This window comes from Taeniopygia guttata, chromosome 2, assembly GCF_048771995.1.
Source record: "Taeniopygia guttata chromosome 2, bTaeGut7.mat, whole genome shotgun sequence".
Lineage (NCBI taxonomy): Eukaryota > Metazoa > Chordata > Aves > Passeriformes > Estrildidae > Taeniopygia > Taeniopygia guttata.
The window spans coordinates 12,515,086-12,542,267 of record NC_133026.1 but is presented as its reverse complement, the minus strand read 5'-3'; the positions used below and the strand labels follow the sequence as shown (position 1 = coordinate 12,542,267).

The 27,182-nt window shown below is 35.2% G+C and overlaps 1 long non-coding RNA gene across 1 annotated transcript in view; it reads right to left on the bottom strand.

Moving 5' to 3' along the window:
• The window catches only part of LOC115493633 (uncharacterized), a 71,448-nt gene that overhangs the window by 5,930 nt on the left and 38,336 nt on the right, over nucleotides 1-27,182 (bottom strand). The gene's annotated exons all lie outside the window — the stretch shown is intronic.

Below are 27,182 nucleotides of genomic sequence, written 5' to 3'. Positions count from 1 at the left end.
TTTTAAATTATTTCCTCTTCCCTCTAACTGTGTCCTGCAGATTTTATGCCAGGTAAGTGCTTCTCTAGACTCTTGAAAATTGTCAGGTTTTGTCTAAAAATATATTTAATTGTAAATTTTCAGAAACCTTGCTTGTTGCTTTAAAATTAATCAGTAGAATCAGGGAACTAATTTTAATGATGATTGCTATTTTAATGGGTGAATATTTTTAGCTAAATCTAAAATGAAAAAAGGCTTTATGGTTTGGGGAAACTTTAAGTGAGTACAAAACTGTAATACATCTACCGAGCACAGATAACAGATTATCTTAATTCAAATTATGAAGGTATTTATAGAACAGACCAGCAAGTGGCAGTACATGTTGTGCATAAATCATGAATGATAAGACTGAAATCTTTAAAATGAAACTAAATAGACAGTCAAACAAGCTTTCATGTACAGACTTATTCATTTTAAGTGTCCTGCCAAGAATTGTAAATGCTTCATTCCACATGACCTTATTTATTTTCCTGGAAATAATACGTATCTCTCAATTTTAGGAAAGAAAGGAAACAACTCTCCTGTAACTGCTAGGATGCATTTGTGTCTCAGTTGATCAAAATGTATGTACTGTAAACCTAATGTTGGCTCAGAGTGGAAAATGGAATTTTCCAGCGACCGTAATGTTATGAATTGCCATGACTCATAATATATTCCAATAAATAATCACTGCCTATGGGTACTGTATTGTAATGGATCTACAATGCCTGTTCTAGTGGTCTTTGACCCTGATATCTTTAATGTGAACTCCATTTTATGCAGTTTATTTTCATAGGTGAAATGTTAGAAGAAACCATAATAAAGCATAATATTTGCTATTACAGATTCCTTCAAAGTCAGTTAAATATATTGCTAGCAACATATTACACAGAAAAAGAAAAAGAATAAAAAAAAAAGGAAGAAAAAGAAAAAGGAAAAAAGGGAAAAGAAAAAATAAATAAAGAAAATAAATTAAGAAAAATAAAAGAAAAATAAAAAAAAAGGACAAAAAAAAGACTGTAGCCTTCATTCTGTGAGTTATCTAAGAAAACAAAACTGTGTGTGATTTGATAAAATACTACTTTGAAATCCCTGGGTGTATTGGTAAAGCATTATAACAGAAGTATGTTTTTCTTCTTTAGAAACATTTAGAATAATGTACTGTGAGACTCTAATGACTGATACTCTCTGCAAACAGAGTCCATACTCAGGAGATGAACACAAATATATAGAGAGATATAACAGAGGAACCCAATGGTCTTTCTCAAGACATCATCTCTGATCCAGAGATAACCAGTATGGGTAAATGAGAGATACTTGTACTGGAGCCCTTTTAACCCCTTCTCTGTTACTTTAGGATATTAACTGGGTTGCTGAATCCTGTTCCTTATCAATCTCAGTGTTGGCACACTCAGAGTTTTGTGTTCAATGACGTCGGCAGTTTTTATCATATGGTTTCACGGAGACACAGAAATTGCTTTCCTTTTGCATCCCTGCTCCTGAGGTTCCTAAGCATGATGGCTCTGCTTGTTTCCTTCATGAAACAAGGCTGTTCAAGCAGCATGCTGTGACATTTGTTAGTGAAATGCAGTTAGAGTTGACTGGAAAAATGTCAACTACACTTTTGAATTTCAGAAAAAGTTTCTGCACGTTTAGGTTATATTTGCAAATGGGCCAGAAGCAGTGGGTGGTGTCATTCTCCGATGCAGCAGACAAGAATGGAAAGAATAAATTAAGGTAAAGGAGAGTAAAGATGCAGTGCTTTTTCTGACTGATGGATTTTATATCTCCCCTTTCTCCCAGAACTGTGTCTTTGCTCTGCCTTAGCACATTTTTAAGTGTGCTCTCAGGTTCTCCTTCTAAAGATGTTCACTTTTTCCTGGAATGATTTTTGAGAGCAGAAAAAAGAACCACAGCTTTTCATATCACAAATGGAAATTGTTAGGCTGAAAGGGTCATTCTTGCTCTCTGAATAAAATTTACCTCATGCCAAATGAAATATAACCAGTGGGAGAAAACAAGAGGCATTCACCTGCAGATGCATAAGTGTACTGAGTCTATGCATTTTCTCTGTGCACTTACAGATTTAAATCTCTGTCTCACAAGCTCAGAGTAGAAGATTCCAAGACCCAGATAAAAAGATATGGATTTGGGAGGATTTTTTCTCACTGACCTTTACTGGAGGCATTCCACTTAGTGGCAAGAGATACTTAAGCATAAAGACATGCCTATGAGGTACAAAGCATTAAAACACAGGCAACAGAACAAGGATATTCTGTAAAGAGTCTTGCCCAGTCTGGATGAGAAGCTAAAGCAATATTTGTTTAATGTAAAACTCCGTTGCAAGCAGATGAGACAAGTAAGATTATCCTTCATAAAGACTGTGAAGTAGACCTTTTCCACAAGGTTGTTTCTCAGTCTGTCTCTTCCCAGAGTCACTTCCTAGCATTTACTATTCTATGGGATTGCTCTTCCATATGTGCAGAACACTATACTTTTATTTTTGAACCTGCTGCAGTTTCTGTTGGCCCGATTCCAAGGTTTATCAAGATGTTCTGGACTGAATCTCTGTTGTGATTTGATGAGACTTCTGGTCCCCAGGCTGTGCCTGAACAACATCAGAAAATACTCCTGAATTCAATACTCCAACACCAGTAAATACTCCTGAATATATCTTGTGCTGAAAGTCTCTAAAATACTGGTATTTTTGTATTCTTGACTTTGCTATGAAAATTACATAACCCGAAAAACTGAGAAAAGGCCATCTTGAACCATGTTTTATAATACCTCGCTCAGAAGATGTAATTTCCTTCCTATATAATCTGGAGAAAAGCTCAGGTTTCCTATTTTACTCATACTTCCAATTTTTTCTCTCTAACTTGGACTCCCTAATCAGAGGGCTGTTATACAAAAGGTTGGCAGTTAATTCAGTGTATTTCTAATTGCATAGACTTCTCTAAGACTATTTTTAAGATACCATTAAAAAAATCAAGGAGGAAATCTGAGTGATCTGGCCAAGAATAAAGCAGAATTTTGCTTATTTTCAGGCATATTTACCTCTGTATCTCCTTGCTGCTCAATTTAGGAATGGTTTGGCCTTTATTTGACTATATATTCTGAATAAGGGTCTCTGAATGCCCCCAAAATTCTATTTCTGTTGGCCAAGTCCTGTAAGAAAATCATTGACTAGGAATCATCTCACATTGAATTTTAATGTTATATTACAGAAGTCACTGAATGAATAGGTTGGAAGAGACCTTAAAGACCATTGAGTCCAGCCCATGCCCTAACACCTCAACTAAACCAGGGCACTGAGTGCCATATTCAGGATTTCTTCAAGCACATCCAGGGTTGGAGACTCCACCACCTCCCTGGGCAGGCATTTCCAGAACTTTATCGCCCTTTCTGTAAAAATCTTCTTCCTAATATCCTAAATATCCTTCCTAATATTAGTGAACTCCTAAAGAAATTACCTTCTTTTTTCTGGAGCTGTGTACCTCTGCCTGCTGTAGACTTTGGCTACAAGACTATATGACTATATTTAATAGTCTAGAAAATGTCTACGTAAATAAGAATCAGACAAAAGCAATGCAACTCTGGCTGGAGGCTGACAATTGCCCTAGCTACAAAACAATGGATAATCAGTAACCATGGCTGTAACATCATAGTGAGGATTCCAGACTTTGGGAATGGAAGATTTACAGCACCACATAAATTCTTCTGCACTTGCTATTGCTTTTGTTTTCTCTTACAAAGGTAAGGTAATCCCCTGAGCATGTGGTAACTGGCAATGTTTATTTTGGGATATGCTGCAGACAGTGTGTCCAGGTGGTGTTTTCTGATTCAAAGCTGAGGTCAATAAAAAGTGATGGAAAATGTTAGCAAAATCTTGGCCCAATTCTCTCTGTTCATTTAGGAATTTGAATAAGACTTTCCTGCTGTTACAATGTCTTCTTTGTTCTTCCTTGCCCAGTCTCTAACCAACCTCTTATTACATGGCAAAGGAAGATTAAAAGGAGAACATATCCTCCAGTTATTTTCCTCTGAAGTAATGATATAATAGCGATTAAAAAAAAAAAAAATCAAATAATGTGCGGGGGAATGAAGCAGAAGTGGAACAATGAAACAATACAAGTTCTTTGCTCAATTTTTGTCCAGAATTAAAAAATATAGTAAACTATTTCAGACCAACTATATCAAATAGGGAAAACATAAAAAAAATTAGGAGAAACGATTAACAATAATCATAATACATCCAGCATTATAACTTGCTGACAGTAATGGAAAAGCTTTGTGATTACATTTAATCTTCTTTTTTGATTTTAAAACTAACTGTGCCTTTCTGTTCAAGGCTGAGTTCTCCTAGTACTGTAATTTGGTGGACAACCAACAAAAAATGTTAAGCAGGGAGTGTTCTAATGAATGAGACATCCAACAAGCCACCAATATAACAGGAAAAGTAGGAAACCATTAATACAATTGCAAATGTTAACAGATCTCCACAAGCAGCTCTGGGAGCCTCTGCTGGTTTTATTTTTCCAGTCCTCAACTGTTATCTGAGCTCTCAATAGATGATGAACTGAAACTTATTCATCAAGTGTATTCAGCAAAACAAGTATGAATGCAAAGTAATATCACAATCAGGACAACTGCATGATTTTATTAATCAAATAAAAACCAGACAAAAATGTCATATTTTAGGTCCATATATGGCAAATAGAGGGGAGTCTGCTGTTTTTCAATTAAAAGAAAAATAAAGGCCCAGGAAAAGAAAGTTGCTGAAGGAAGGACAGGAAAAAGTTATTCTGAGCCTCTAAATATAGAAATCTCTCCTGTGCTTTTTTGTAAAAGATATGACCAGCTGCAAGAGTTATTCAGATCAGCACATTTTTTCATTTTGTCTTGACCTCTTCCCTTACATTGAATGCAAAAGGCCCAAAGCAGAAGGGATCTGTATCCTTGCACACATCTAATAAAACTAATAATAAAATAAACTAATAAAGCCAAATGGTAGCAAAAAATAATTATTGCTATACCAAAAGCCCTAAAAACTATTAACTTTAATGGCTACTGCAAGCTAATATCTCTTTTTTTGTGAGAATGAAGATATATTGAAGTAACGTTATTAGTTTCCGTTCACATATATATTTTGATTTGTCTTTGCTTGTCTTGTGGTAGTATGTATGGCAAGGAAACAGGAGGAAATGGAAGAATAAACTCATGAGAAGGTGCTCAAATATAAGGACTTCAGAAAAAAAATTTTGTTATGTTTTAAACCTTTCAAATATATTTTTTACATGTTGTCACTTTTTATTCATGTTAGTTGCCTGTCTTATATCACATTGACTTTTTTTTTTTTTAGTTTATAAATAATACCAATGAAGCAAGTGGATCAGAATCAGAGTTCTAAACCTTCGTTTTAAAGAATAGCCCACTTAAGAATTAAATTAACGTAGGGGCATAAACACATATGTCTTGCAAAAAACTAATTTTTTATACTCTTGAATTAAACAGACATCAGATATTTATTAAATACCCGTTTGACTGTTCAGAGCTATCAAAACATTTCTTTCTCAGTTTACTGCACAAACAATCCTAGTACCTCCAAGTCAACTGGACAGGATTGTTAAACTAATATTCATCTGGTTGTGTTTAATTTTGGAAAACAGATTTGCTGACAGGATCTTAGGAAAGAGTGACAGTAGTTAAAATATACAACATGCAATTTTCAGAGTTCCTTCAGTTCTTCTTTGAGCCTTACAACAATGACATTGAGCTACCAAGTAGTAAAGAAGACTTATCTCTATGACTGCATAACATTGTAAAATATATCCCTTTGTTTATTGTCCTTTATAATCTCCTTCAAAAGTTTCTAAAATATTGCTGTACTTATTTCAGAGGCACATTATAGGCTTCATAGCAAGATTCCCATTTCATTAAGTGTATATGCACTTACCATTGTAAACCATCTACGTGCAGGCCAATAGAAAACTCATATCATTGTTGTATTTTTCTGCAGTATTTTCAAGAAGAAACTTCAAAATAACCAAGAATTATTCAAGCCTGCACTTGCATAGGTGATTGATTCTAGATTTATGTTTTAAAATCCCTCTTCTGACAAAAAGGTCCCATTTGTAGTCACATCTGTTGACATCAGAAGATAGAAGCAGAAGAACCCCAGCAACAAAAGTCATACCTGAACCACAGAAACTTATGGGCTTTCCTGTGACCTTGTAAGACCTTGTGACAGGGCAAACCCAGCTCTCAGACTTCAGCAAACTCCCAGAATACAGGATTTGGTGCATCTATGTTACTGGGTACTTGAATATATTTGCTTCCTCCTAGCATATGTCAAGATAATTTATAAAGTTTATTTATATGTCATCATTTTTATATTTTGACATTTTTGGAAATATGCTTTTTAATCCAGTAATAAAATTAGTGTGATTCCTATATATTAAGTTACATCAATTTTTAAAGTCCTTATTTCCTCCTCTCTCGGAGTTTTGCATTCCAAAGAAAATGGCTTCTGCATACCCTGATTGAAAAAATTGAGTACATGCTTGTAAGACAAATATATTTCATAATAAAACAATGATTCATCAAAAAATTGATCAAGACTATCAAGCAGCAGAAAAGATGACCTATAAAACATCACATTTGCTGAAAGACTAAAAACACTGAAAAAAAGACAAAAGAAGTTAAAATAGATAATAAAGGCAAAAGGAGAACCAAAAGACAATTACACGAGTGGTTACAATAGATAATGTTTCAGGCATATGAAGAGCCAGAATTCAATGAATGAGAACCTAGTGTTTCTAAAAGACAGCAAATATTTAATTTATTAAAGAACCTTCAGCTGAGACCGAGATTAATAATTTTCCCCATTGTTCGCTTGGAGGACGAAGAGATAAAACCAATATCCTTACCAAAGGGAGGAGAGAGATGCACTGGTGTTAGGAAACATGCATGCTGTAGGAATGATTGTTCTCCAGATCAGTGGTGTCTTTTCAGAAAGTCATAAGAAGGTTAAAAGATGCACCCACATGGATGGGACGACACACAACAACATTAGTCTCCTCTTCAACTTGGAAAACTTTATGCCATGATTACAATACCAACTGATGAAGTGCATCAAAGCATAATGCTTCTTGATTGTAAACACAAGTTTTCCTCCATGTATTTAAAAATGGAACGTAAATTCCATCTACTTGTGTATATTTTTACTACAGATTTTGTCTATGCACGTTTTCCTGTCCTATTAAACATTAATTTCTGTGAATATTATAAGCATATCTTGTCAGTGGGTATTAGAAATAAAGGAGAAAAAAAACTCTTCTATTTTGGCAAATGTCAATGGAATTTTTGCAATTAAATCCCATTAATAGATTGTTTAGGTGATGGTATTTTGTAGGGAAGAAAGGTACAAGGACTGGCAGAGAAAAATTTAAGTTCTTTCTCCCTCTCTTTTTTTTTTTCAATTTGGCCCTTGAAATGCTGGTATAGCTCAAGGATATAGATTATCTAGATATATTAAGACTTCTAGGCATACAGTGTCTGCTTGTTGGATTTCTTGTGTATAATATAAACACTAAATTTCTTCAGGTACTCCAGTGATGTTTGTTTTTCTGTAATGTTGTTTAAAGTGACTGGCACCCTTTTTAGGAAACAGACATTTCAGTTAGGTAGGAATATAAGAAGTGGAAGCCAAAGAATGATCAAGTACTTGAAAGCTTATCTCAGATCTTATCCTCAGGGGTCCATACACAGCTGCTCACACTGAACATGCATATCAAACAGGTTCCCACAGGAATTCTAATACAGGTATCTCAAAACTTAGAAAATGTAGTAAAAAAGCTTAATGATGTCCTAAAAATTATTTGTGGAAATTCCAAAAATAGATGAATGCAGATTATTGTAAACTGGGTTCTTGCCTTTCTTTGAAAAAATATTGCACAAAAAATTTAATTCTGTGATGAAGGTGTAAAAAATATATTGAAATCATTAGAGAAAAACAATCAAGCAGATTATGACTATAAGAAATAGAAAAGGAATTGAAGCCTAGTTTAAATTGGTACAACACAGTAGCAATACAAACTCTCATTCACCATCTACTGTGTCAGTTGCAAACTGCCATTGATACCAGTGGTGCAAGATAAAACTCCTGAAGCTTAAACACTTCAGTCAATATGTTGTGAGTGATCTATTTGTGCAGATAGCAAAGAGGCTTAGATGAGGTGACCACTGAAAAGCCCTGTTATCACCTCTCATCTTTTTTACTCCATAAACCTATGTCATGTGAACAAAGAATCAACCATAAACTGAAAAAAAATTATGAAAAGAGGAACAGGGAAATCAATAAAAATGTAAGAAGGCAATAAAAATCAAAATTGCTTAGATAAGAAGAGGCTGGGGAGATATAGTAAATATCTTAAGCACATCAATAAAATGAAATGTCTACTTCAAAATAATAAGAATAAAATCAAATGTAAGATTAAAAACATATTTCAAAATACAGATTTGAAAACTAAAAGTATTCCTGTGTTTTCTGCTAGGCTCCAAATATGTGTCTGATGAAATTTAATGCAACTTTAATCCCCTTGAAATGCATTCTGGTTTTTGTTTGAAGAGTGGGGATTTTTTTGGTTTTGATAAGGTTTTTTGTTGTCTTGTTTGTTTGTTTTTATTTGTTTTGGGCATTTGGATTTCATTGCAAGAATTGTGTCTGTAAAAACTGACATTAAAAAAATAAAAGCTGAGTTTCATTTACAGTTTCATACTGCCAAAATCTGGGGCTGAAGAAAAATGACAACACTACAAATCAAGTGCTATGCCCTGTGGAAGTCAACACAAAATTTTGACTTCATTGCACTGCTTCTATTTTTATGGTTAAAGTGCAAGACCTGGTAATATTGAGGAGCATTGAAGGGTGTTTTTTTGTTTTTGTTTTTGGTTGGTTTTTTTTGTTTGTTTGTTTTTTTGGTTTTTTTTATTAACAAAGTACTGAGTTTAAAATTTCAAATCCTAAAAATAAGCCCGCAGATGGCTTAGGGCTGAAACTGTTGCAGTTGAGCACTTTAGTCTTTCTCAATGTTAGCTGGGCTAGGAGTCATTTGCATAGACCTGAACTTATTATTTTTAAAGTGTTAGCGCAGCACTGGAGGAGGTTCAAGATTAAAGGATGTAAACTGAAATACAAACTGTAATCAGTACAAGCAAGCTACCTATGATGTACATGAAAGAGAGACCATAAGTAAACCCTTAAGGAAGACACAGTAAAGGATTTAAATAAAATATATTCATATCTAGAATTTTAAAACAAGCTTTCTATTTGTTAGGACTTATTTTCAAAGTTATGAAGAAAACATGTTAGGGACTTGATTAAAAGAGAAGGTGATATCAGGGTCAAAGTCTCCTCTCTGCTGTACTTGGTATTTGGTACTGGGAATAGTGATAGGAAGATTTTTCCTCCACATTAGCCAGACTGCACGTCAGCAGAAGGGACAGCTATCTTTGGTCAGATTAAGGCACTGGGATGGGGTTCAGGAGAACTTGGAGTATTTCTGCAGCCGACAGTTGGGAAGTTGTCCTGGAGCAATAAGAAATGCTGGATGACTCCAACTGGTCTTACACTGAAGAGGTAAATGCTTTCTGTGACCTGTCTGTTTAAAACAAGAGGCATAGACATCTAACATAGAGGCATAGAGGCATAGACATGCTCAGGACAGAGGCAAACTGCCTTCAGATTTGACAAATATCTTCTAAAACAGCTTACACAATTTTTAGATTATCTGTCTATTGACATTATTTCATGTCAAGTAGTACTGAGCACAAGGAGAACTAAATGCCATTTATAAAAGAAATATAAAATGAAAAAAAACCCCAACATAAAACCTCAAAAACAAATAAAGCAAAACAACAATAACACAAACAAAAAAACCCCACAATAACCATTACAGTCAGTATATTAGTAGAGCCAGACATCTAACCAGGTAAGTTGTACTAGTGTATCATTAGCAAATATCATTACCTTGTGGCATGATTATCCTTAAAAGATAATATGTATCCTATCATCAGAAGAAAGGTTCTTGACCAGTGAGTTTTACAGATTTCAGAAAAGGCCACAACACAGAGAAATATGTTTTCTTATCCTCTCTCAGCAGAGATTCACAGAGATGCTACAGTGGCAATACGATCACTTTGCAGAGAGAATCAGGTCAAAATCAACTTTAAGAAAATAAAATGCATGCATTAAAGATCACTGTGCCATAACAACATTATTAAATTAATAGAAAATGCACAATATAGAAATTTGTTGAAAAGAAACACATTGTATGCTCTGTATTAACATGAAGGCAGACTAAATAGCAAATTATGAAGGCTTCAATCTACAGTGTTGGTGAACCTCTAACAACATGACACCTTCTGTGTGAAAAATAAGAAAAAATACATTAAAATACATATTTGGTGTTAAATGCATATATATACACATGTATGTATTTTTTAAAGGGGAAAGAAATGGAATTCTAAGACATAACTCTAGAAGAGTTAGCCTGAAGTTAAACAAACTCTCAGATACTACAGACAAAACAGTTGGATATTTCAGTAACATTTTCAAATTAAGCATATACAAAGCAATAACCAACCAATGTCACCAAAGTGCCTTTAATTATATCCATCTAAGCAGAACTTCAAAAAGGTTAATTGTAAATAGAGTAGGTGTACTATGTTCTTGAAATTAAACAAGAAAATCCTGTTGTAGAAATTATATCTGACAAAATCCTCAATAATGCAACATGGGAAGTAGTCTTTCACGGGTGTAGATACATACAAAAAGACCGATAATTTATACTTCACGTGATGTGCAAAAACCAGCAGCAAAATTCATTTCTAAAAAAAAAAATTCTCTTTATGCAATATTTACAAAGTCAAGGTATCTCAGTGTCCTTCTAATAAAAAATGGTGACAAGTGCTGATGGCAGGGACTGAGATAGCAGTCTGTCCTCTAAGAAGGGAACATTTGGAAAAGTCTGTCTGGAATTGTGACTTTTTTCCCCTGAATATACTGGGGGTTGAGGAGGCAACCAGGGAAACCCTCATACCTGTTCATAATGGCTGAAAGACAAAGGATTTCAACTGTGAAAATTATAAAATGCCATGCACCACACATGATTTTGGATTCAAGGCTGTTCTTGGCTTCCACTTTTAGTGTGCAGTGTGTGGCCATAGGCAGTGAGCTCATGTGCAGCAGAAGAAGGACGAATATCTCCTCATTATACTTTATATTTATATGTTGACTTCAGCAGCAAGCCAAGATGGGACTCATCCCACGAGATGTACACATGTCCAATATAGTCACCCTCAGCTCTCCTTGCTGTCACTGAACATCAGGTCAGGAGAATGAGTTGTGTCTCAGACACTATTTATTTATCCTAAAGCAAATGCCTAAACCACATTAGAATAATCATGCCTTACAACCAAATTTACTATAAAATGAGCTTACAGTGTCATCATCTCCATGTAAATGTGTAAAGCTCAGAAAAATCTTTCTTGGCAGCAAATATTGAGACATCTCTTGATGCCTTAGCTTTTCACCTTCAGTAAATTATTATTTTTGTCAGGAACTTGTTGGGCTCTTTCATCTCCTGTGACTTGCTTTCAAGTAAAGTTGGGTGCAGGTTACCTCTATTAATCAAGAGTGTGTGCAAAGTTCTGCCACTTCTGTTCTTTCATGGAAAGGTGTGATGTATGGAAAAGTTTATTACTTTTTCTTATGGGAAAATACTTGATTAGCTGGGATTTAGCTTTCCTTTTCTATCACCTTAGCAAGAGGGGCTGTGAAAAGTGTTGCTGTTCTACATGCAGTAAGTTGGATAGGAAAAGATTCCTTGCAGTGCTCTCCAATCACTGCAAGTGGGGATTTTGCCAGCCCTCAGAACATTTACAAATGATGTACTGCTCTCTTCTCTGGGTATCAAAACTAGCCATCAGTCATGTAGCAGCCCAAATCTGAACTGCATAGTACAGAAAAGGGAGAGGAGAAAGGCAGATATCCATAATATTTCCCAGCAGTACTTCTGATGGTAATGTACTTTAAAGTTGAATTGTCTTTGTGTTCACCTTCACAGGGTGAGCAACTTTGAGTCCCAAAAGCTCTGTCATGCAGATGTCCAGATGTATCCCCTTGATTTAAGTAATTGGTAATTTTCTGCAAAATATGTGCAATGTTACTGCTCATTTTACCCTCATTTAAAACAATATTTCATAGCAGAGTTTTTTTGTCTGTTTTGGGGGGGTTGTTTGTTTGTTTGTTTTTTAGGTCAGAAATGATGTTTAAAGAACTTAGTGCTGAAGTGAGACTTTGATAGACTTGTGAAACCTAAAAAAAATAAGACATATATTTCTTTAAAGTTGGTGTATTTCCCTACTTCACAAGGCAACTCTAAAAATAATCAGTCAACAGTGCCAGGTGATGCAAAACTTCATTGGAATCCAATGAATGTGTGGAATTATCCCTTAATTTTAGAGTATTGTTTGTAAAATCCAGATCATGCACGTTAAGTTGCCTCTCTTATTTCTGTTTTTATGAGAGTTTAATTTTGGCAAGCATTTCTTACCTGGGGGATAGCTTTTTATAACATGATTGTCCTTCTCTGATTATTAAGACCACAATTTACTTTCAGCCAAGATAATTACTGAAAAAGGTTTGTTTAATTTCCTGCCTCCAAGCTGTCCACACGGATTTAAAAAAAAAAAAAAATCCCATTTCACTTAATTTGACACAAATCAATATGATTGGCAGGCTTTTCTACAAAAGTGTCTAATGTTAAATACACATGCTGCCTGAATTTCCTCTAACAGTCTGTGGTTTAAACTTATCTCACTCAGGGTAGGCACATCATTTCCCACGGCATGTGGATTATAGTTTTGGCACTAGACCCAGTTACCCAGATTTCCTTTTGTAGATCTTAAAAAGTAGCACCATTTCTACAAAGACACAGTCAAATAGGGTGGTCATGAACGATCAATGTGTTTGTAAGATCAGAGCAATCATTTCCTAATGGAGCATCTAGAGAAAGGAAGCACTGGAGGACAGAATATGCAAAAGCCTCTTGAGTGATACCTAGCAGATGCATAGGGGAATGGATACAGACAGGCATTAAAAGATGGACTTGCAGGGCTTGCTTTATTCAGCACAGAAAGAAAGCTGACATTACCCAAGTTATAAAAGGTGAAGATGTAGGAGAATAATTATCTTTACTGGAAAACTGGAGAGCCTAAGGAGTAAAACAGGAGCGGAGAGAGAAGACATGCAGTTCAAGGTGTAGAGGGAAGGGAAAATTTCTATGCTAAGGTTAGAAAGCCTCAGATATTCCTTGAAGTATTCAGCAGTCAGGTATGATAGACTGCACTGTTAATGACTCAAAAAAATCCTGTAGGTGCCAGGTTGTTTTGCTGAGGCCAGATTTTCTTCCATTTAGAGGGAGGAGATGAGGTTTTGGGGGTGTGGTGGTGATTTGCATAAAACAGAGGGGGAAGCTACAACTGGACTTTGAGGCTGATAAGAGGCAAATCCGGCAGGATGAGAGAGTGCCTTTTATTACAGTAATTGTTCTCCCTTACACAAGCTCAGCTGTAAAACTCCCCCTCAGTTCCCCCAGGGATGGTCTGATGGGGCATAATTGGCTCAGCTATGGTGACATTAGAGGGAGCTGTCACAGCAGAGCTCATGACCCATCAAAGGCCCCCAAAGCCCACAGACCCATTGCTGAGGCCTTCCACCAAAGGACTGCACATGATCCAAGCACAGCAACTGATCCAGAGTCGTGCAAAGATGGTACAAATCTCCAAGCCCAGCCAGCCTGAGCCTCTATTAATCTATAGAATTCTATGTTTCATGGCACCCTCACCACTGAGAAGAACAGAAGAAGACCAATAGGATGTGAGAATCCATGGAGTAGTGATATTTTCCTACTTCTCTCCCTCTCTCACTCTCTTTCCCTCTCCCCCACTTTTAAAATTTTTTTCTGACTTACCCTCTCTAAATTTACAGTTGATTTTGGCATATGCTCTCTTTTGCACCTTAATTTACGCAGAGGCATCTCTCTAATAATTTTAATAATCAGATCTTAATATTAAGCAAAAATAAAAGAAGGAGGTCTAGCTAAAGTAATACACCAAAAAAAGAGTCCAATGAGAATATGACACAAATTATTTAATATGAATAATTTTGATTAGTTATGTAGTTCCAAGCTATTGCATCAAGATTTACCTTCTTTGGAAAAATTTATTAAAATACAATAATGCAATTTAACTATATCCTGGAGCATCACCAGTAGCTTTGCCACTCAAATAGAGAATGTTAAAGCCCTTCAGTCCCTGTGTGCTACTGGAAATACACATTTGGATTCCTACAAAGGAGAAGTAAGGCCAGGAGTGACAAGGGACTTTGCACAAAGCTTCAAGCCTGTAATAGTCTATGGACATATTTAAAGAGCTAATGACATTGGATGCACTCCAGTGCTTTTCAAAGGAAAATCAAATTGCTCTTTAGAAGAATCTTTATGAACCGAGGAGGATTTATTGGTAGAGAGAGTAAAATCACAATCAAATATAGGGAAATCCTTTAGTTTCTCTCTTTCCGTGCTTTGTTGGGACATTACTGTCAAGTTGGAAATAGAAATAGTGCTGTTCTACAGTGAACTTCTCTTTGTCTTCTCCAGGAAGAGAATATGTTAAGATGCTTTGAGGGAATCAGATTCTCTTTTCACTTATATCTGGAATATTGCTTTTCATGCAGAAGCAATGAGCTCATCTTCCCTCTTGCAGTACCAGTTTAGCACCAAGGCTACTCCCAAGCATAGATCCTGGGGGCATTTTCCCTGCATGAGGCCATTCCAGTTCCTGTGCTGTATTGCAATACACGAGAAATCTCTGTTACTAAGCTACCAGGAAGTACACTATGGAGTAAAATCTGGTTCAAAATAACCCTGTCTCTATATCTTCAGCAGTGTTCCAGGTGTTTTTCTTCCTGATTTAATTATAGCATAAAATATTCCTGCAGGAAATGGCCTGTGCTGATCTATGCAGTCAGACAAATGTCCTATTGGCAGAAGCAGCAGCTACAGCTGTTATGATAAAGTGCTTGATGTGGAAACATTTTTCAAAGAAATAAGATTATTTAAATGTATTACTCTCTGCCATTCATGTACGCTGTTAAATGTCTGAGAAGAGATTAGATTGCAACTCATTCTATGGCATTTCATCATCAAATAATTGGTTTCAAGCAAAGCTTTATTCCTGGGACTCAAAATTTCTGTGCTGCTTCATAGGCATGTAGTTAAAATTATTTGTAGAACAGTAGTTATGAATGGAGCAGGGCTTTTCTTCATGAGAGTTTTAGAAAATACCAGAATTGGTTCCTTTCTTAAATTCTTTCCTTTTCCTTTTCCTTTTCCTTTTCCTTTTCCTTTTCCTTTTCCTTTTCCTTTTCCTTTTCCTTTTCCTTTTCCTTTTCCTTTTCCTTTTCCTTTTCCTTTTCCTTTTCCTTTTCCTTTTCCTTTTCCTTTTCCTTTTCCTTTTCCTTGACCTGTACCTTTTCTTTCTTTATGTATTCCTTTCCCCCTTCCCCCAGTTTCTTTCCAAAGAGAATTTCTCAGCTTCACAGGATAAGATCCAATCCAGCACATCAGTAGGAGGAACAAACAAAGCCTGAGCTGTGATGCCCTGCCTGCTTACTAGAAGGCTGCAGAGTGGCCTTGAGGCTACAAATGTTGAGCTGCTGAAAACCCGTCAGGAGAAAGCCCAGGAGGCCACACCTGTGAGTGTGTGAGTGCAGCGTGGCTGCCCTCCCACACAACAGGAATGCCATCAGAAGGATGTGCTCTGTGCAGGAGGAGGAAAATTTAATCTGTTTGGCGCATCACTAAGGAAACCTAGACACAATGTCACTGCCAAAGTGCCAAAGACAGCTCTGTTTGTGACTATGACTCAAAATTACTAAAGCAGAGTTCTTTAGAGGATGTTGATAAAGCAGGAAAATATTAAATAAAAAAATTATTTTTCTTTAAAAAAAACATACATGAAATATAATATTTCCTTTTGGCATCACTATAATGATAGTGATTATTTCTTTCCTGTGGTACATTGAGGTTATGTATTCTGAAAAGACATTGTCTTCATAGACAATAATAAAAATTACATTTTACTCACAATTTCTAAACTCTAAGCAGTCTGTCTATTCAGAGATTCTGTTTCATGAGGATTTTGTGGTGTTTTTTGGGTTTTTTTTTTTTGTAATATCTTGGACTTGTAGCAGTGTAGAAAGAGTCTGTATGTGTAAATGCAAATTAATTTCCCCTTGCACCGCTGCTTTCCTCTTTGATTTGAGTAACATTTTCCAGACTGTCAAGAATATAAGGATAAAAACTGCAGGCATGCAGCCTCCCAGTTGTTCTGCATACAGGTAACAGCCATAGCTTAATCTCAGAGAGTCACTGGATTAAGATTTACATGCATAATTGCAGAAAAGTGGTTCTCTGAAACAGCTGAAATATTGTGGTATTTATAGATTCATATAGTTTGCTGGACCTCATGATCTAGGCAATATCAAAACTCAAAACTAAAAAAAAAAAAGAAAAGTGAACACAGCATTTTTTCTTATATAAGAGATTATTGGATTCAATGTAAATTCTTTTTATTAAGGCAGTTCTGCTCTGTTTATGTGATTTAAGTAAATGTTATTTCATTACAGAGGAAAGAGGAATATATCTTTGGTTTTCAAGCTATAGTTTCACTTCCTCCTCCCTCACCCCTCCCAACATTATCATTTAGTATTTACCGCATCACCTTAGTCACAATAAGAAAGGGAGTGTTAAAATCCACAAGGGCATTTGAAAATTGGCAGTAGGAAAGATAGTTTTTATAGCACTCTTTAACACGGCAAAACAGATAGAAAATTATTATTGGATAAAATTTCCACCAGCAAAAAGGTTATTGGCCAGTGGTGGGTCTGTTTATCTATTCTTGTTAACAGAAGTGCAAACATCCTGAAAAATATTGTTCTGTACCTTGTAACTGTGTATATTGTACATTTTATTATTTAGTTCTTTTGGCTGGTAGCTTGAAACAGATGGGACTCCTAGAAAATAAATATTTAACCCAGCAGGCCAGTAGCTAATGTTTGAAATCATATCTAGTGGAAGTATAATGGCATTTATGGCATCAATAGTCATTCAAACATGCATATAACATTTTTCCCTATCCTTCCATTTTCATTTGTTCATAATTTTATGAAAATGTGCCCTTTGCAGCTAAGTTTCCTTACCTTGTTGAGCTCAAACATATTCTGTATAGAAGGTTAGAAGAGAAAGAAAAATCTTTTCAGCTGTTTTTAAGATGTGTGAAATTGGAAAAATATGTTCTTCTTTATGAATTTTATTTTTGTATGCTTCAGAAATTACTCCCTTTTGAAATAAACAAAAAAAATTGCTATCAGTGAAATGGAACTTTTCCTAGCTGGGAAAAAAAACACTAAACAAATCCAAAAAACAAACCCGAAAACCTTAAAGGCATAATTTTAAAAATGAAGTTTAAGAACACTGAAATTCTCATGCTGGACACCTCAGTGCATACAAACAAAAGGACAACTGTATTAGCAAGGCCAGATGATGTTAAGCAGTATGACTACAGTGAATCCACAAAAAAAAATCATTAATTTACATGTTGAGCTGAGTCCAAGGGCCTGTTGAGTTTCCTCTCTATGAGAATATCAAATTGCATCTATTTCTTTGCAACAAAAAGCCTCAGAATGCTTCTATATTATTAGGATTTTGCATCTGAGAGGGTGAGGCTGTGAATATCTTCTTGAAACACATTTAGAAAAGTATTTTTAGAGGTTTTCAGGTAGCATAGAACTCTACTGTAAGGAAGTTAGTCTTTGACCTGTAAGATCACTCTGTTGCATCATTCAGATTTGCATTTTTCTTGGGTGTAACACTTAACTATGGACAAAAGTCCTCTTAGGTCATGTGTGAGACTGGGAAAAAATGATAGTTAGTAAGGAATGGTGCATTGCAAAAGAGATTGCAATAGGTTTCTTCCAGGAAAAAAAAACAACAAACTGATTAACAAGTTCCCCAGTAGTCAATATCTCTTTCCCAACTTATGCATCAAAGAGATTGGTTCTGGCAATTTTGGTATCCAAAATACCCACAACAACATAAAGGTTATCCATGTTGTGAGGTGTCAAATTCTGCCTTCCCAATAGAAGCTGGGGTGTAAATGTCTAAATACAGAACAAAAGAAATTCCCAAATTTTCACTTCTGGAGTGCACCTTGTACTTTGCTCCAATCTTACCACAGTATTGTACTTGCTATAAGATTATAACCTTCCCTGCATTATGAACACCACCACAAAATGTTTGTTTAGTAAGAATCATTTTAAAGTTTCTTATCTTTTGTGTTTGACAGTGCAGAGTGCTGTGACACAAATGTTGCAGATAATAGGAACTCTGTATGAAAGTTAAACTTTGATTACTTGATTGCAACACTAGGCCAAAAAAATGAGGGAGGGAGATAGAGAGGAATCAGCCTTCTTCCTTAAACTTGCAGCTGGTGTTGGGGTCATTACAATTACAACACTCCACACTTTGCAAAATAAATCCCTGGATGGTATTGGTAGTCAGCCCAGGGCTACCAGCTGATGCCCTCATCACACCTATTGGAAGAATTTTAAATACAAAAGGACCTCTATCTTTTAAATATATGGCTTGGAAATTGCCTTTGTTTGGTGTGATTCTTTAATCTTGTTTTCTTTGAAATAAATAATGAGCTTAGGTAAAAATGCCTTTTGTTTTCTTGTCTCCTTCATATTTTGAATTGTTGAATTCATACACCATCACAGCACTTGCAGGTTCTGTTTACTGTGCAGCCATGTAAAAGCTTGTTTGTTTACCCTTTAGTGGAAACCTGAAGCCTTCATCCTACAAAAATATAGTGCAATTGACACAAAAAGAATAAGAGGACCATGCAATAAAATAAAGACTACACAACCAATCAGCCAATCTTCAAATGCTGTGAGAAACCAAACTAGTGGCTGTGATTCTCTTCAAAGATTCTGCCACTGAACTGTGGAAGTGGCTGGGCAAGTATGGTAGAGACACAGTTGTGTCAAAGCTCTAGCAGTCTATATCAGGAGCAAATTCAGATCAGAGCAATCTATTTTCTGTCTTTTCAGGTAATGAAACATGTGATATAGCAATGTTATCAGTATTTTTATTAGAGGGAAAAAAGGAGAGAAAAAGAGGAGAAGACTCTGTGAAAATCTACATCTGCACTAGTTAAAACCCTTACAGAAGTCTTAAAAATTTCCTGATGTTTATTGAAACCTATGAACTGGCATTTGTGTCAGTATAAATGGAATTCTGCTGTCATTACTTCGCTTAGAGCATAGTGCTTTGGTTCCCTATGGATACACTGCACTGTCAATTCACATTAGGCCATTAGAGTAACAAGATCTTTTCTAATTTCAGATGGAAAATAATTTTCTACTATTGTTTCTATGACTAACATATAGTAAAGAGTTTGGCTTTGAAACATGGTACATTTTTTCATCATTGACTGATATTCTGTTCTATATAAACAGCCAGATGCATAAACATTTCCCTTCTCCTGCCTCTTTTTGTGACAGTGTCGCATCCCTGAACAGTGTCATCAGTCCTCCTGCCTCTCTTCTAATCAGCACCCTGGTTCCTATTATCTCCAGAGAGGACACATTACCACCAATTATTTGAAATTTAGAGAATAATAACTCTAAATTCTAACCACTAAAGTTAAGGTTTCTTGTGAAATCAGTATTACTTTTTTGTATACATCAATTTTGCTATGCAAAATTTCTGACTTAACTAAATGAAATTAAATATTTTTATTTGATCTTGGTACGGTTTTGAACTTTTGTTTTTGTTTTTGTTTTTGTTTTTTTTTTTGTAGAATTCTCACTATACATTTTGGATTTTCATAGCTCTGTTATTTATTTCAGCAGTCATTTAGACCTCATAAATATAATAACCATAACAGGACATGACTCACAACTGCAAGGCTCATAAATTAAGATAACTTATCTTTCCCCCCCTTTTACAGGATATCTGCTGCTTTAAATCACTGCTCCAAGTTTAATTTACTGTATATTTTTCTCCATTTTCACAAAGAAGTGTTTTCATGGGAATGAGAAATATGTGAAGGAATAAATTAACACAAAGAACTTGCTTCTAGGGAAATTAACAATTTTTTTCTGTCTGGGAATAATAGAACCTATATCCTTCCTAGACAATCACATATATTATAAGTATATCCTAAATATACTGTATATAGTTCTAACTCAACTTTTAAATGGAAATGAGGAATTGATTTTTATGTTGGCAATTTTTTAGTCTCATGAATTTCTTTAGAGAGATTTTACTGTGCAATATGTGAAATGAAGCCTGCTTTACCAATATGCTAAAAGTAAACTTCGATAAATTATTCATTGTAGAAATATTTGGTTGCAAATGCATCCCTTTTCCTATTAATTAATCACAAGCACACTAGTCCTGATTTGTAAAATATATGAACAAGGTCTAATTCCCTTTTTTATACTAACTGTATAACTACAGTTATACTAACTGTAGGATGATGTGCTAAAATGGAAAAATATAGGTTTAGAGAACTATTTAAAGGAAAACAATTATTTATGTTCATTAAAACTTTCTAAAGAATGATTATTAGACTAACCAGTTGTTTTCAAGAAGTTAAACAATTCTTGCAAGTTTGTAGTTTTGGTGAGTGCAGCTGCTCACTTTTTCTCCAGAGATTGTGTTTCACTCTATAGGTTGTTGTTTCCTATATGGGATCTTTTGAAGACTAGAAAGAAGTCATTAGGTCAAATAAAGGCCTTTGAAAAATAAAGGCACATGGAAAGATTTATTTGTGTTTGTTTGTGTTCAAGTGTATGATTCAGAACTTTCTCTTTACTACAGAGTTCTGTATGAATAATGGCTGCCACAATTTCACAGAGCAACCAGAACCTCAACTCTTCTCTGTGCAGGAACATTTGTGAGCCAGTTTTTATACTGTATGCAGTTAAAATGAGAAAGAGAGAGACAAAGGGACTGAAAACAGAGGAAAAGATTGAGTAGTCTGTTATTTAGTCTCTGTTGGCGTGTTTCATATATAATCTCAGCAGTTGTATCTCAGATGTTTAGCTGTCAACACCTTAATGAAATATGCAGTAGATCAAATTCTGTCTGTACCTTAGCACACATGTAAGCAAAGATTAAATTCCATCAGTTTTACTTGCAAAAATGTGGACACTTTCCTCTCTCGCCATTATTTATTGCTTTTATTATTACCCTAATATAAATATTATTTAAATTAAATATTTTGATGTTGTATGAAGTCTTGAGCATAAAAGAGATCTGATTATTTCTATTTTGTGCAGTTTTGTACAAGCACTCTATAGGAACCAGTTTCATGTGATTAGAGCAAGGTGCTAATAACACATAGTTATTAGCATATAGGTCATGAGTTTGAACTCCATATAGGCCATTCATTAAAAGTTGGACTCACTGATCCTTGCGGGCTCCTTCCAATGCAGAATATTCTCTGATTCTGTGATTCCATGTGTATCATTTGGTGGTATAAGAGTTCCCAGTAGTATACACATGCAGCATGATAAAATCAACTGATTTCCCCTTTTGGGAGGCTGAGGCTGTGTCTGCTAGCAACTTATTATGAAGTCCAGGTGTGTCACTTGTCCTGTGGGGAATCGAGAGACTGCCAGATCTACACCTCCTACCTGCCTCTTCTGAAAGTAAGGAATTAATAAATTTGCAATTGGTCTTTTTTCTACACTCTGACTTGACTTTGTGTATTATCAAAATGCATATTCAAGTGAGGGGAGGAATACTGGCAACATCTCTGCCTATATTTCTCAAGAGTAAAGAACATTTTTTCCTAGAGGGACAAAAAATGGACTATTAATTGTATTGCTAAGGCAAAAATGCCTGAGGGTAATTTAACACCTAACAGTTGTTCTATGCAAGAGCAAGAATGTGAACTTTTATTGTTTGCTTTAGGGTATCAACGGTTCAAACAGCAAAGAAAATCTACTATGTTACACCTTTGGAATAGACGGGGTGTAAGTACACATTAGGCACATATTTTGAATTACTGATAACCTGGGTTTAAGGAGCTGAAGAACAAAGAAACACACTGAGAGATTGTCCGAATCATGTTCAAAATAAAACACTCCCTGTACTTGACCCTGGAGATTTATAGTTGCATTCTTTAGTTTATCCCAGCCTTTGGCAAAGGTCCTAATTTCTGAGTAATACCCCCATAAAAACCTTGAGACTCTTGCTTTCATGCAGTAAGGTTAGTCAATAATTCATAAGGGGATTATTTCTTGCAAAGGCAAACATTTTTTCCTCCAGGACAAAATTTTAAAATCAGGAATATATAGATTACAGATTAACTAACCCAAAAAAGAATGTATAGCTTTTTGTGCTCCTAGTAATGCCTTTAAAATATCCCATGGTAACATAAGCCAATGTTTTCAAAGTACAAAGACACTAGAACAGAAGTTTGCTTTTCAAGAACACTGTGTACTTACAATATAGTAAGATTATGAGAAGTTACTGCCCAGTACAGTTTTGAAAAAGTCTAAATTCAGAGACTGAACAATCTGTCCTTCAGAATCCAGAGGCGAAATTGAATTAAAGGACTGTCTCCAGTGAAGGAAGCCTCTTTCAAATGTCGCAGGAGTCTTTCCAAACTGTCATTGGTGTAACAGCTTTGAATTCCCCAGCTCTTTTTCTTCACAGAGGAAGGGGAGCTCTGAAGGGAAGGTGAAGATCAATGGTAGCACCATTCTTTGTTTAGGGCCATCAGTTATGAACTTTTGCTTCCATTGGGAACTTGAGCAAGTTGATCTTTCTTACAGACAACAAAAAACCCACCTGCCTGCCCCTTCACACTTCAGGGTGTTTAATTGTTGATAGAAGGAACAGAAATCTCTAAGGAGGAATTTCAAAATTGTCCTGCACTTCCAAACCTCATTTCACCAACCTCAAAATAGCAATTTGAGTCTGAGTTTCAGATGTCCTAGACTAGCAATTTAATCTGTAGAGTATGAATTAATTCATGCTCTTCTACTCTTGAAGTGTCTGTTGTTGGATTTTTTCCACACCATATACCAGATTAAATGCTCATTGGTACAAGGATCTGAACATTTAATCTTGCTGATAACTTACCCTTAGGTTATGTAATTGCATACTTTCTGCCTCTTCAGGCTACCATTCTCTCCCTCTCCCCTCATTTTGCCGGCCAGAGATTATTTATTATTTCATACCAATGTAAATTCAAGTGGTGTTTGAAGAAAGAAATGCATGCTGTAAAACGCTTTAAAAAGCACTTCTTGCTTACATCTTGCTGTGGATCTAGCTCCAGACAACTACATTTCTGTGTAGGTACCATGCTTACAAGTGGTTTTAGATGAAGGATAGGACAATTACTTTCTGAATTTGTTTTCTAAAGCAAATAAAAGAGATTTTTCTTAGTGACATATTTCATAGTTGTGATATTTTTCATAAAATCTCACAATATTATAATGGTATGCAAACTGTGAAGAGAAACAGATACCATTGACATGGACAGTAGGTTAGTATTTGAAATAATATTTGGAGCTTTAATTAAAGTTCTTCTGAAGTTGATTAAAAGACTATTGTTGCATCAGAACATTATGCATTAAGGTCCCCAAAGCTGCCACTGTTCATTATCATCAGCTCAATATATTTTTCAGATAAAAATTGTAATGCTTCTATTGTTATTTACTATAAAAATGGAATGATCATTGTTTTTTCTTTCAGGGAACTTGCACTGTTCCTAGATTTTCTTTGCTGCCACTATCCGCCAACACTTCAGAATGTGCAAATAGGTAATCACAAAACTGAAAAAGCCCTTCAATGAAAGTACTGCAGCCTTATTCCCCAAATGCAAACCTCTGAAACCTGGGTCAAGGGAAAAACTTTAAAGGCTGATTTAGTCCCAGAAAAGACCGAGCACCATCAGAATCCAAAACTCCCCGAAGTCCGACTAACACTTCAATGGCCTTTATACTCCTTATTGTATTGAAACAACATCTGAAAAGTGCAAAGGCCACTATATTGTAACCTGCCTCCAGGAGGCTGCCAGAGGGACAGACAGAATTCTCTGAAAGTGTGTCCCAAACAAGGCATTTCATCTTCTGCTTTCAACAAACTGTACTTGACAAAAAAATAAATAAAATGCTTATATAAAATTTCTGTCTCTCTCTTGTAAGAAAAAATTGCAGTGTAACTTTAATTTTTCCCATTTGATTAATTGAGACTGAAAATATTGACAAATGCCTTTGTCATCTTCAGTGAGATACATCTCTGTGAAAAAATGAAGCAAAACAAAAATAATGTAAAGAGTACTATTTTCCCAAATAAACAACCAAAACAAGTAAGTCTGTATGCTGCAGTAGAGTTTTTCTGAAGATTTAATTCTTATTCCCAATTTCTTCAACATGGACATTCTCCATAACTGGACAACACTTTCAGTATGCTCCAGGACCCCCTGCACCAGGTGATGTAGTAACAAACACACACAAACTCTCCCCAAAGAGGAGCTGGGGCAAGAGAAACATGATCTGCAACTTTCCCAGCACACTTCGGTACACCAAGGTACAGCAACAAAATTTTGGAATGCACAATCTAATGGTTTTTACTGGAAAGAAGGTATGTTTATATAAATTTTATGTATTTAACATTTGTCTGTAAAGAGTTAATAGATTTATGGGAAAACATGTTAAATGTACTTACTTCCATCAAACTAGTCTTCATCAGTAACAATAATAATTCCAATCCACCTTACAGATCTGGAAGTGAATAGGAGCTGTCTAACTCCAGTTTTTGGAAGTGTTTTTGATTGGTATACAACAGCTATTATTTAGACAATTCCCCAAAGTATAAGTTGCTATTTTATATTGACTAGTACATTTTCTTTTTTGATTTTCCATTAAATTGCAAACCACTATGATGATTTTACTCCATAAATGTATTTTTATAGTTATGAAATAATATACAAATCAGTTAAGAAATATAAATCAAAGTAAATCTCTTTTCTGAACATTAAATTTCTTGTAAAAAGTGCCACAAACATACCAGCAGACTATTTATTTCCCATTTTGTTACTGTTTCTTTTGTAAATACATGTTTACAGTGGATCTAGCTTTCCCTGATTTGAATAGCAAGAGAACACAATTTGTTCCATTGTTATTAACGTAACAGAAACAAGCATTTGGACGACTACAAGAATTTCCTAATTTAATTGTAGCAATTTATAACTCATGAACTTGTAGGGCATCAAAACAGGATTTGAAAATCCTAAGAATTATTGCAAACATTCCCTTAACTGAGCCTGTAGTTAATTTTGAACATGTTTGTCTAGATGAAACAAGTTAGGAATTTCCTAATAGAAGACATGTAAATCTAGATCAATCTACAAATGAGAGATGTTTTTTATTAATTTCATATGGAAATGGTTTCTTATGAAAATTTTTTAGTCTGGAAATAAATTACTATACAGCGGACTCAATTATTTAACAGAAACTTTGAAATGCAACAGAATGTTTTCCCAGTATCATTACCAAGTAGCTGTGCTAAAGAGTTAAAGAGCATCAAATAGTGTTGAAATGTCCTTTGCTTAAATGAACTGTCTTATTTGTGCTAGATTTTTACTGTCTGAACCAGAAGTGTCATCCAAGCCCAGCTTCAAAAAGAAAGGCTCTTTGCTTCTATTCCTGAAATTACACAGAAGCATTCCTCACCTGATACAGAAAGGTGTCAAAGTGAAAATCATATTCCAAATCCAGGGACCTACACATGAATCTAATAAGGAATATTGTTGATGGCCAAGAATGTGGGATGGCCAAGAATATTTCCAGCCATATTTCCATGACTGGAAAAAAGCTGTATTGAAGGAGACCAAAGAAGTAGGAAGGGCAGATGGTCCATTCCAGAGTATATCATTGCAACTCTGATACCACATACAAGTTAGTTCATCACTTAATTCCATTTGTGCTGTATCACCTCATGTTTCCATTGACCTCAGAGTCTGACTGGCACTAATAAATCAAAAGTGTGAATATCCTAACCTTGCATTTGAGCACTTTTTTCTTAAAATCAGCAATATTAACATTAAATAATATGGCCTTTGTTCCTCAAGTAGTTTATCACCTCTGCAAAGGCAATCTCTTTGATCATCATGGCTCAAATTTTCATAATGGTATCTTTAAAACTATGAATTTAGTACCTGAAGGATGTTTCTTGCTTAGGTGCTTAGTTTTAACCGCCCAATTTTTATTAGTCTAAGTCTAACTGAATCACATGGCCCCTGCTAGATTCAATGAAAAAGAACATTCACCTCCAAAGTGCCAGAGACGATACTACACAAATAAGATGTTGGGATCAATTGTGTCCTGAAAACAAAATTCAGTTGGCTAAAATTAGTGAGAAGGATGCATCAATTTGCAAATATATATCCTTATATCTTCTGTTTAGGGCAGTAAGATAAAACAAAATGATTTGAGTAATTTGACTGACACTTGATTAATTTAAACTTATATCTGCTTCACTCTGAACCAAATGACTTCCAATATAAACACTTGAGAGAATCATGATGGGTATTCTGAGGATAAATTAGCTGAAATCTGAGCAATATAAAAACAATGGTCATTAAAGAGCGGGATACTATTTAGTTCATTCTAAGGAGGCAAATAAAGTAGACCAATTGGATTATAGCCTAAAAGCACCTATATCTCTCTGCTGATTATAAGGGGACCCTGGGGAATGTAAGTTAGTGACTTTCCAAAAGATATAAACCATGATGCACTGATACTGCTCAGCAATTTATTTTAAAGTTCTTGTTCAGATCCTAAATACTCTGAATTCTTCCTGGCTCTCACATATATCACTCTTTTTTCATGTTCACTCTAGTTAAGATAATTAAATAAGATGTTGGAGGTATGGTGTCTAAATATGCCTGGACTTAAAACAGTGAAAAAGCTAACGCTTAAAAACATTTTCTCATTTTACTTAGTACTACAA